The sequence below is a fragment of the Balaenoptera borealis genome (assembly GCF_965194805.1).
Source record: "Balaenoptera borealis genome assembly, chromosome: 19".
Lineage (NCBI taxonomy): Eukaryota > Metazoa > Chordata > Mammalia > Artiodactyla > Balaenopteridae > Balaenoptera > Balaenoptera borealis.
Window position 1 is genome coordinate 64,657,760 of NC_138878.1, and position 12,232 is coordinate 64,669,991.

Genomic DNA, 12,232 nt, shown 5'->3' on the forward strand with positions numbered 1-12,232 from the left:
TGTTTCCTTTTTCTATTTGGATACTTCTATGTCTTTTTATGCCTATTTGTTCCTGCTAGGATTTCCCGGAATAAGCTTTTAGAAATAGAGCAGGTATCCTTTTCCAGTTTCTGATTTAGAAAGAACGCTTTCAGTCTTTGAGCAGTGAGCCTGATGTTAGCTGTCAGCAGTTAATATATGTCCTTCGGTGCGTTGCGGTAGCTTTTTAAATTCCTTGTTTATTGAGTGTTTTTATCATGAAAGCCTGTTGACTTGTGTCATATGGTTTTTACTGCATCAGTTGAGATTGTCATTTTATTTTTTGTTTCATTCTGTTAATGTACTGTTTTACACCAAAAGTTTGCATATCTTGAACCACCTTACATTTCAAGAATATATCACCTTATGTTATTGTATATAATCCTTTTAGTGTGGTGTTAGTTTTAGTTTACTTTTTTTTTTAAATTAATTAATTAATTAATTAATTGATTTATGACTCTGTTGGGTCTTCATTGTTGCACGTGGGCTTTCTCTAGTTGTGGTGAACAGGGGCTACTCTTTGTTGTGGTGTGTGGGCTTCTCATTGCACTGGCTTCCCTTCTTGTGGAGCCCAGGCTCTAGGTGAGCAGGCTTCAGTAGTTGTAGCACGTGGGCTCAGTAGTTGTGGCTTACGGGCTCTAGAGCACAGGCTCAGTAGTTGTGGCACACGGGCTTAGTTGCTCTGCGACATGTGGGATCTTCCCAGACCAGGGATTGAACCTGTGTCCTCTGCATTGGCAGGTGGATTCTTAACCACTGCCTTAGCCGAGAAGTCCCCCATTTCCTTCTGATGGCCTTATTCTAGTTTTTCCTTCAGGTTTCAGCTAAAAACAGTCTTGCACATCTCGTGGAATATTATATCTGTTCTTTGTGAAAATACGCATGGAAATGGGAATATTGAATTTGATACCCTACATAGCAAATAGTGTAATAGATGTACAACTGCTTTATATCTAAAATATTCTATTCGCTCTCTTTTTAAATCTCTTTCATTTTGGCCGCATACCCATAGGATAATTTCCACAGTTAAAAATTGAACAGTATTGTGTTACTTGCTAAGCCAATTTTTCTTTTCTTTTAACATCCTTATTTTCAGTTGCCTCGTACAGTTTTATTCACACATATATGCAGTCACAAGGAGTGACATGCCATGTTTATTATTCCCTGTGCTTCACTGAGGCCCTTATCAGTCCTGGTCTTTCTTTACATGGTCCCTTGATGCTGACAGAAACACTGTCCTTTGCTCACATATTTAAGTTGTTCTCTTGATCTCCCCAGTTTCCACAGCATTTCTTCACCCGTCACTCCACCTTTCTCATTACTCACACTGTAAAAATGTTCCCCTTTCATCCATTGAACAACTTTCTCAGGATATGACTTAAATTAATATATGCAACCGTGATGACTCAGAAACCATTTGAAGGAGGGATTGCTGAATAACAGTATTAGTTACACAGCTCACTTCTTTTTTTTTTTTTCCTCCCCCTCCCGCCACAATTCCGCGAGGTGGGAGGGAAGGAATGCGGGCAGCCCCAGCGGCCAAAAAAAAAGCCACCTCCCCCCCACCCCGCAAAAAAAGCCAAAAAAAGACTTTTACTTCCGTGAAAAGAGTTAGAGTTCCTGCCGCGGGAAGAAACTCAGGAGCTCGAATTCCTGACAAAAGCAGAACGCGGGGCCCTGGGACAGGATGGAGTAACAAGGACAAAATCTATCAGGCTATGCCAGTCCCTGGGGGATATTTGTACTTTAGGGGCCTCCGTAGCTGTGTGTAGTGGTCGCAAGGGGAGTAGGGAGTAAAGCCCACCGCTCACTTCCTGTTGCATCTCCTTTGACTTTTCCTTTCTAAACTACTGGTGTTTGTATGTCGAGTCTTAATTTGTATATGCTTTGTGGTTATGGTGGAAAACCTTTTTTTTGAGAGCTAATACAAGTTTTTCCAATTGAATGTTTTGTCACAGTGTGTTTGCAGGTAGGCTGCCCTAAACTTAAGTTGAATTACGTGTAATCACTGTTTCTTTAGTAAAGAATCCTATTCTTTAGTGTTCCTAAAAATCTTTAACATCATGGTTGAGAAGTTTCATAACTGTGTTTGGTACAAGTATTACTTTTGGTGTAACATCATATATTCACCATGAAATATTTATTCATGCAGTGTAATGAATAGTATACCTATAGGTCCTTTTTATCATGTAGATCTCTCTCATATACACATGATCAAGAAATTACAACTAAAATCAAACACTGATATAGGAGAAATATTCCAAACAGTGATGTTGGGAAGCCATGGAAGCTGTGAAATCAAGCATTTTTACCTACGGGAAATACAGGAGAATATGCATGACCTTGGGTGTCAGTGGAGAGATGATGAAAGAAATTACAAAAATATCCCTACATCCCCTAACGAAGATGTCACTTATAGAAGAGTTCGACATGGTGGAAGGGATTCAGGACAGAAGCCGATTGCAAATAGGCTGGCATTAAGCTTTTCAGATGAACTGCATATGTTTAAAAGTAAACAGAAAATTTATGAATTTCATCAAGCTGATAAGAGCATCAGCAATAGTACCTCATTTTCACCATCTCAAGAAATTTCTCCTACTAGCCAATCCGAAATTTCTAATATACATAGGAGTGATTTTATGCATCTTTCAATACTGGCAGAAGACCAGAAAGCACACAGGGAAAGTCCTTACAAATGTAATGAGTATGACAAAACCTCTCCTAAGGGCTCAAACCTCAGTAGATATCAGAGAATCCACACAGGAGAGAAATTGCTGTGTGGATGTGATGTGTGTGGCAAGGTCTTTCGTCGAAATTCAGACCTTGTAAGTCATAAGAGGGTTCATACTGGAGAGAAACCTTATAAATGTAATGAGTGTAGCAAGAGGTTTAGTCAAAATTCACATCTTACGAGTCATCAGAGAATTCATACTGGAGAGATGCCTTATAAATGTAATTTGTGTGGGAGGACCATTTATTCTGCCTCAGGCCTCAGGAGGCATATGATAATCCATAGAGAAGCTAAACAATATCAATGTGATGTATGTGGCAAAGTCTTTCATCAAAATGCAGTCCTTGTAGTTCATCAGAGAATTCATACTGGAGAGAAACCTTACAAATGTGGTGAATGTGGCAATGTCTTTAGTCAAAAAACACACCTTACAAGTCATCTGGTAACTCATACTGGAGAGAAACCTCACAAATGTAATGAGTGTGGCAAGTTTTTTCGGGATAAGAGAACCTTTACAAGGCATCAACAAATTCATACTGCAGTGAAACCTTACAGATGTAATGAGTGTGGGAAGTTCTTTCGTGAGAAGCCAACCCTTAGAAGGCATCAGCAAGTTCACACTGGAGAAAAACCTTCCAAATGTAATGAGTGTGGCAGAGTCTTTAGTCAAAATTCAAACCTTGCACGTCATCAGAGAATTCATAATGGTGAGAAACCTTACAAATGTAATCAGTGTGGCAAGCTCTTTAATCGAAAAGGAAACCTTGCAGTTCATCAGAGAATTCATACTGGGGAGAAACCTTACAAATGTGGTGAGTGTGGCAAAGTTTTTAGTAAAAATTCAAACCTTGTGTGTCATGAGAGAATTCATACTGGGGAGAAACCTTACAAATGTAACGAGTGTGGCAAAGTCTTTCGTTACAAACAGCGTCTTCAAATTCATCACAGACTACATAATGGATAGAAACCTTGCAAACGTATTGAGTGTGGAAAAGCCTTTACTCAGGTCTCAACCCTTGCTACACATCAGAAAATCCATACTTAAGAAAACCCATATAAATGTGTTGTATGTGGAAAGGTCTTCAAAATTCAAACTTGAAAAATTCAAATTTGAAAACTCACACCTTACAATTCTTTGGAGAAATCACAGTGGGGAGAAACTGTACAAGTATCATGAGTGTTGTAGTTTTTGTGTGTGCCGCCTCTCTTACCACCAGATAATCTATAATGGAAAGAAACCTTGCAAGTATAATGACTGTCTGCATGTGTTTAGTCAAAATTCATACCTTATAATCTGCCCAAGAATTCATACTGGAGAGAAACCTTGCAAATGTAATGAGTGTGGCAGATTCTTCAGTGTGCTTTTAAGCCTAACTGGACATGAGGTAATCCATGATCTTGAGAGAGTTTAACAGTGTAGTGAAGTGTTTACACTGTGAAGCATTTAGTAGGTGTCCACATTTTCGGCTTTATTAGAATACTTATTCTGGAAATAAACCGATAAATGTAATTATTGTGGCCAGGTCTTTAGAAAAGGAATTTATTCACCAAGTAATTCATTCTGGAGATTACCTCACAGATGTTATGAATGGGGAAACCTTTCCTTGGGGCTAACATCTCACTAAGCATCAGATAATCTGTGCTGGATTATTATGAAATTATTCCTCCTATATTTGCATCTTTGCCACTTTACTATTGTCTGTCCTAGAGAAATCCCTGTTTGAGGTGGGAGCACTTCCCCCACTTCTCATAGAGACTCTACCTCTTAGTCTCAAACAGCAAAATACTCTTCTGATTGCTTCCTGGTGCCAGGACTACCCGCTTAGCATTTTGTAACAGTGTTTGGGGGAGAAGGTGACAGCCAGTCTCTGTGATGTGTTTGTGATTCTGACGTACCATTTTCTAGAACTGCAACATAACTTCAGCGGAAGTGCAAGGATAGCGCACACTTGGTGTGGTGAGAATGTTTCTGCAAAACTTTGTTTCCAGTTGCCAATTCCCTCAAACAACTACAAGTTGCTAATGAACATCACTACAGTGTAGCAGAGACTCTTCCTTTTCCTTGACCCCTTATTTTCTTAGTTTACACATTTTTCTTTTACTTTCTTGAGCGTTCACCAATATGATATTACATTTTAAATTTCAATTTCATTTGTAAGTTTCTGGTATATGGAATTGTGATCGATTTTTGCATGTTCTACTTGTGTCCTGACACCTTGTAAATTCTTCTTTTTCCAGAAATGTTTGTAGGTTCTTTTGTTTTTCTACATACACCATGTAATTAAATTTCCTACTTATGCTGTATGAAATTACCACAGAGTGCCTTAAATAAACAAATTTATTCTCTGCTTTTTCCGTCCAGAGTTGTAAATGGACCCAAAGCACTGGGCTCTTTTGGGTACTCCAGGTCACAATTCGTTTTCTTTCCTTTCCTGAATTCCAAATATCACTTTCATCCTTATCCTCATGGTCTTCATGTGGGTTTGCATGACACAGTCTTAATTAATCAATGCTTTTGTTTAGTTATCTTCTTTTCATTTGGGCATTTCCTGAACACATTGTTTAAATTAGGACACCATCTCACTCTATCATTGTATTAATATATATACCTCTTCATCGTACCTAACACAGTCATATTTAATAATTGCTGACATTCCCTTATACAGTATAAGCTCCTGAAGGCAGGTTATTGTATTTCTTCCTACATATTCAGTGATTGGACTCATTCCCCATTGACAGAATGAGTGAATGTACTTTATGAGTGCAAAGACAGTTAGTGTGATGGATAGGATCATAGATCAGTAGGTCAGATGGTCAAATAAACGTGATTATATTTGTGGACCAAAATTTAATTGTCCTGTACTTTACAGCCTAATGTTCTGAATATTTGTCATAAATTCCCACATCATAATTTGTTCACACATGAATTTTCCACAACACATGCTGAACAGTTCTAGCTCATGAGTGAAGGGATGTCTTCATGAAGTTTTCTTAAACCACAACATTTTAAATTCAAGATTCTTTCTCAAATGCTCCATTCTGTCCCCATCACTAAATAACAATCCTATTTCTCAGGTCGGACAGTTTCTATTTGTGATAGATTGCCTGGAAAACAGTAACTGAAAGAAATAGGTTTATCATTCTCACCTAACAGGAAGTCCAGAGGGTGCTATGTTGGTTGTGATGGGTCCTCTCCCTTCTTCCTCCATGACCACTTAGTCTTCAGTGTTTTTCTAGCAACCTGGCTGCTGGATGACTAAGGAGATTGATCATTGTGACGTAAAATCCTTTTCAATTTTAGATTTTGTCTCCTTTTCATAGAAATATTAATTCGAGACATCTTTTCCCAATATATTAGCAATTTGTGTTCAATATCCACCATGATTTTAATATGAAATGTGAATTTTCAAGTTTCATATTTCTATCTCAAGAACAGAGATAGGTAAAGGGAAAAGGTGTTAGGGCCAGATTGTATCTATGGACTTTGTGCATTTTCCTGATAGTGTAATATTCCATGTAACACCTGGCCAGTCTGCCCAGTTTTCCAAATGTTGGGCAAAAATTATTAGGCCCGTAGTGTTTTCTAACCCACAGATTTATTTCCTTGCTGCTCTGATTCTAAACACAGTGAAATAATCCTTCAGTTTTAATATAATTCTGATTCTGGTATCATGATAAGAAATAAAAGAATCCTTTATTTTTTCTGGCCATGCTGCATGGCTTGTGGGATTTTAGTTCCCAGACCAGGGATCGAACCCTGGGCCCATGGCAGTGAAAGCACCGAGGCTTAACCACTAGAGCAACAGGGTATTCCCGCAGAAGAAACCATTTTGAGATGTTTTCAGTTCATGCCATCCTACCTGAAAGTGAGAGATATACCAAAGGCTTGTAGTTCAGAAATATTCTTTTTTTTTTTTTTTGGCTGCGTTGGGTCTTTGTTGCTGCGTGCGGGCTATCTCTAGTTGCGGCGACTGGGGGCTACTCTTCATTGCGGTGCACGGCTTCTTGTGGCTTCTCGTTGCAGAGCACGGGCTCTGGGTGCACAGGCTTCAGTAGTTGTGGCATGCTGGCCCAATAGTTGTGGCTTGCAGACTCAATAGTTGTGGCTCATGGGCTCTAGAGCGCAGGCTCAGTAGTTGTGGCGCACGGGCTTAGTTGCTCCACGGCATGTGGGATCTTCCTGGACCAGGGCTCGAACCCATGTCCCCTGCATTGGCAGGCGGATTTTTAACCACTGTGCCATCAGGGAAGCCCCATATTTCTTATAAATCACAATATCAGACCCAGAGATGCCGCTTTTAGAAAGGCACCCAAGATGTTTGAAACCATGTATCCACATAAGCATCTTATCCAAGACTCAACGTGCAGTAGACTTCAGAATATACATCTTTGTGAGAATCCACACAGAGCAATATGTGTGCTAATGCTTGAACATGAAGATCAAAACTGTGGAACAGAGCTTCCCTGGTGGTGCAGTGGTTAAGAATCCGCCTGCCAATGCAGGAGGTATGGGTTCGAGCCCTGGTCCGGGAAGATCCCACATGCTGTGGAGCAACTAAGCCCATGCGCCACAACTACTGAGCCTGTGCTCTAGAGCCCACGTGCCACAACTACTGAAGCCTGCGCACCTAGAGCCCCGTGCTCCACAACAAGGGAAGCCACTGCAATGAGAAGCCCGCGCACTGCAACAAAGAGTAGCCCCTGCTCGCCGCAACTAGAGAAGCCCACGCACAGCAACGAAAACCCAACACAGCCAAAAATAAATAAATAAATTTATTAAAACAAAAAAAAAACTGGAACGTAGAGTTAACGTTGGAGAAGAAGCATCAAGTGTAATGAATATTGTAAAGTGTTTCATCAGACATCCACATGTTTGGTATAATAAGAGAATTCTTACAGGTCAGAAAGTATACAGGTATACTAAATATGAAAACCCTTTTAAGAAACAGTCCATCCTCAGGGGTCACCAAAGAACTTATATTTGTGAGAATCCTCACAAATATAATGAATTTGGTGAATATTTTGAGACATTCTTCAATAGACCACACCTCAGAGAATGCATACGAGGACTAAATAATCCTTTAGTTGTCTGAGATTAACCTGAGATGTGACATACTTCAGAATAATTACAAATCACAGCATGTTAAAACTTATGATGTGTGTATGAGAAGAGGAAGGAGATACGTGGAAATGGCCCATTATCTTCAGTCTATGAATAATTATTTGAGTTTTCTTGAAAAGGCTTAATTACTATATATGCCTTTCAATCTGAAGGTTAAAGTCTGTTGATCTTACGCCTTCATTACAGGTCTTCGATGATTGTCTCTGGGAAGAATCAGTAACATAAAGGGGCCAACTTCATTAGGCATGGTTCCTTCACATCCATGTTCCCTGGAAAAACAAAGACCCTGAATGATCAAATTCAATAGTATGTGAATTAGTGGCAGGGAGGGGCAGGGAATAATGTAAAATTATGACATGACTCATCGTGCTTATTATGTTCAGGGAGCCCTTCTGTGGATAGGCCAGTGTGGGTTATAGGACAGAATCCTCTACCAATTGACCGTGAGTGAAGCAGGCAGGACATGAAGGGACTGGGCTTTTCATGGCAGGAGAGTGACAGGTTACTAGGGACTGATTATCAGGTAGATAGAATGTACAGGAAAAGTTGGTCACTTTCTCCATTGGATGGTGACAGCAGTTGTGTACATCTATGTTTAAAGGAAAATTAGTTTTATTCTTTGAAAAGAGAACAGTTATGTTGAGAGGAAATTTAATCAAAATAGAATAGTATGTGTGTGTATGTGATTCGCCATTTAACTGCTGCCATTACATTTTGCTATTTTATTCTAAATGTATCATAGGTCTCCTGTTTTAATTCATAAAATCACATGAATATACATATTACAAATATATACACTGCAAGTATACCCATTACAATCTTCATTCTGAAGTATATTCAGTAAGATAACTTTCATTTGATTTTCAGGTGTATTTTTTTTTTTACAACAAAATATCAATAGATGCTATATATAAGATTTTACACTTTGTTTTTTATGTATAATAGAGATCGTTTCAGTATAATGACTTTCTGCACTCTTTTAATACCTTTTTACACATAGCCATGTGTTCCCCTAATTTCTCAGCCCTCTTGCATCAAGGCCAGGTCTTGAGACCAATTTTGCCCAGTTGTTTGTGCATGGAAGTTGTACGTTTCTCATTTGAATGAGGAAATCATTATTTCTTAAACATCAGGATATCACACCCAGCAATTCTACTTTTGCAAATATACCCAAGAGATTTGAAAAGATTTTTTTCATGAAAACATCTTGTATAGCGTTGATGATGTGTGGAATCTAAAATACGACACAAATGAACATACCTAAAAAACAGAGTCACAGGTATAGAAAACAGACTTGTGGTTTGCCCAGGTGGAGGGGGGCAGGTAGCGGAGGGTTGGATTAGGAGTTTGGGATTAGCAGACACAAAGTAATATATAAAATGGATAAACAACAAGGTCCTACTATATAGCACAGAAAACTGTATTCAATATCCCATAATAATCCATAATGGAAAAGAATGTGAAAAAGAATATGTATATGTGTAATTGCATGTGTCATTCCTCTTTGTACATTTTAATGTGACGCAAATCTGAAAACAACCCCTTGATTTATGCAACCTCCAAGGATTTCACTGACGTAAAGGGAGAAATACAAATTAAATATATAAATTGGACAAAACAGTATCTTTGAAAAATATAATATATATGATTGACAAGATAAGATTCCTCAAAACCTGAAAGTCGAACTACCATATGATTCAGCCACTCCACTCCTGGGTACATTACCAGGAAAAAAGAAAACGCTAATTTGAAAAGATACAGGCACCTGAACGTTCATAGTATCACTATTTACAGTAGCCAAGATATGGATGTAACCTAAATGTCCATCAACAGATGAATGGATATGGGGGAGTTCCCTGTTGGCCTAGTGGTTAGGATTCCAACAAACATACTGTGCAATGAGATCTCTGTGCATCAGGAAGAGGAATATTGTATGTATATTATTAGCAGGTGGAAAATTGTGGTCTTTCCTAAGCAAGACATCAGGAGTTTACTCTTGAATAGACATTCGGTTTTGTATGAAAGAGTCTTGATTCCATATTTGAGGTCTGACTGTAGACACCTTTAAGTCTCACTACAAACTGTTCCTCTTCTGCTCATGTGGGCAGGGCAGGCTGATAATAAAGCTGAGAGCCCCTTCCCTTGGCAGTAGTTGTAGGTTCACACAACGAGCAAGTACCATCACCTCATCCCGGTCCTGTATCCAGAGTAACACAAGCCCATCAGCGTTCTCTGCTCTCTCTAGCCATTTTTAAAAACTTGGGAAGTCTACCCTGCTCTCCCCAGAAAGCCTCATCATGTAACAAACATTTTCCTAACACATTATTTATTTATTTATTTTTGCCATGCCACGCGGCCTTCAGGATCTTAGTTCCTCAACAAGGGATCGAACCCAGGCCCCCTGCAGTTGAAGCTGAGCTCGGAGTCCTAACCGCTGGACCATCAGGGAATTCACTCCTAACACTTTAATGTATGGAGTCATCAATCCTGCCATCGAATCTAAACTTTGAGTGGGGATCCATCATTTTCCAATGGAGAAAGCCTAAGTGCAAACTAACAGAAATGTGTTGGGAGAGTTAATAGGTGAAATTTCTAGTTTTATCTATCAAAAACTCCCATTGTGTATGTTCATTCTTAGAGAAAAGTCACGAACATTGATCTTTTCTAATTCTCTCAGCCCCCTACCCCTTTCTGGAAATCACATGTTAGTTCTATGAGTCTCCTTTCACCGTATTTTGCGTTCTTTGTGTTTTACTTTTTTAGATTACATATCTAAGTGAAACCATGTGGTATTTGCCTTTGAGTTTTTTTCTCTTAGCATAGTACCTTCTTCATCCATCCATGTGGTTGCAAGTGGCAAGATTTATTTTCTGGCTGAGTAATGTTCCATTCTCTATATATACACCACATTTTCACTATTCATTCGTCCTTCTATGGTGCTCAACCCAGTCTTCACATTAGATGGATGAGGAATCTGGACCCATCACTGAGCATCGTGACTCTGAGTCCCCCCCGTTCCTGAGGGCTGAGATCTGGGCTGAGGGTGAGGGGCTCTGCTCTGCACGGGGATCCATCAGGGCCTGGTCTGTGACTCAAAGAGGATTGTTGGGTCCAGCTGAGGTTCCCTCTGCTTTTTTTCTTTTTAAACTTTGGGTTTATTTATTTATTTATGGCTGTGTTGGGTCTTCGTTTCTGTGCGAGGGCTTTCTCTAGTTGCGGCAAGCGGGGGCCACTCTTCATCGCGGTGCGCGGGCCTCTCACTATCGCGGCCTCTCCTGTTGCGGAGCCCGGGCTCCAGACGCGCAGGCTCAGTAATTGTGGCTCACGGGCCCAGTTGCTCCGTGGCATGTGGGATCTTCCCAGACCAGGGCTCGAACCCATGTCCCCTGCATTGGCAGGCAGATTCTCAGCCACTGCGCCACCAGGGAAGCCCTCCCTCTGCTTTTGTGTACATGATGCCTCACCAGGAGGGGAGCGAGATCTGAAGGAAAGGGTGGGAAAACTCACCTGTCCGTCTCTGTGTGGGAGTTCACTATCCTGCATCCCTCCTGGGACAGTGGGCAGCAGGGGACTGTCTCTTCCACATGGTGAGGTCTTCCCTGTGTGTGTGATTATGGCACAGGCGGGGGTATGTTGATCCTACGCATTAAACAGCATCTTTTCAACTTTCAAGATCGACCTCTAAAGACTCACGTTTCCTGAGAAAGAAGCCCGGAAGAGGAGGGAGAGGAAAGAAAGGAATCAGGAATGGCTCTTTCTCAGGTAAAGTTGTATTCTCAGCTGATTCTTCTGTCTGTCCTTCCTGAGATGCCCTTCTTTGGACTCACTGATCTTGTCTGACTGTGAAGTATCCTGCCTGATGCCTGTACAGTCACCATCACCTGGAGCCTACCCTCAGTCCCAGTCATCTCCAGCGTTTACCTTCGTACAAGTGTAAGGTTTCAGAGTTGATTTTGGAAAGAGATTTAAAGGTCTACCGCGAACCTTTTATTTCATACACTTCCAGTCAATTCGGTTGTTTTCAACATTCCTGTTTAGATTACTAATAAAAAAATTATTATACAGAGTTATTTATCTCGCCGCCAATTTGGTTACAGATAGAACATAAACTTATGTGGCCACAAAGCCCAGGTTGAATGAAAATTATATGCCTGTATTATTTTTAGTTTTGATAACTCTAAAGATATGTCCCTTTTAATTGTATCAAAATCCTTAAGCTAGGTCCCATTTACTGAACTTTAATCACACATTGCATGAACTTGAAAAGCATTTTGGATAGGTTTCTGTTATATTTCTTTAATTCATGTAACTGCTGGTTTGTTTTTAAGCCTATTAAATAGAGTTCTTTTACAAATTAATTT

The 12,232-nt window shown here is 39.9% G+C and overlaps 1 protein-coding gene across 8 annotated transcripts in view; it reads left to right on the plus strand.

Moving 5' to 3' along the window:
* LOC309616851 (zinc finger protein 836-like) overlaps nt 1-12,232 on the plus strand; it is a gene marked incomplete at its 3' end in the record, with an annotated part of 476,825 nt that overhangs the window by 394,341 nt on the left and 70,252 nt on the right. For 2 of the 8 annotated variants that reach the window (XR_014237626.1, XR_014237628.1), the window contains exon 4: nt 11,545-11,633. The exons of 2 other annotated variants lie outside the window; for them this stretch is intronic. Of the gene's footprint in view, nt 1-2,211; nt 5,097-11,544; nt 11,634-12,232 lie in introns of those variants that run through there. 4 more of the 8 variants (XM_082368096.1, XM_082368097.1, XR_014237629.1 and 1 more) reach the window with 3 other exon arrangements.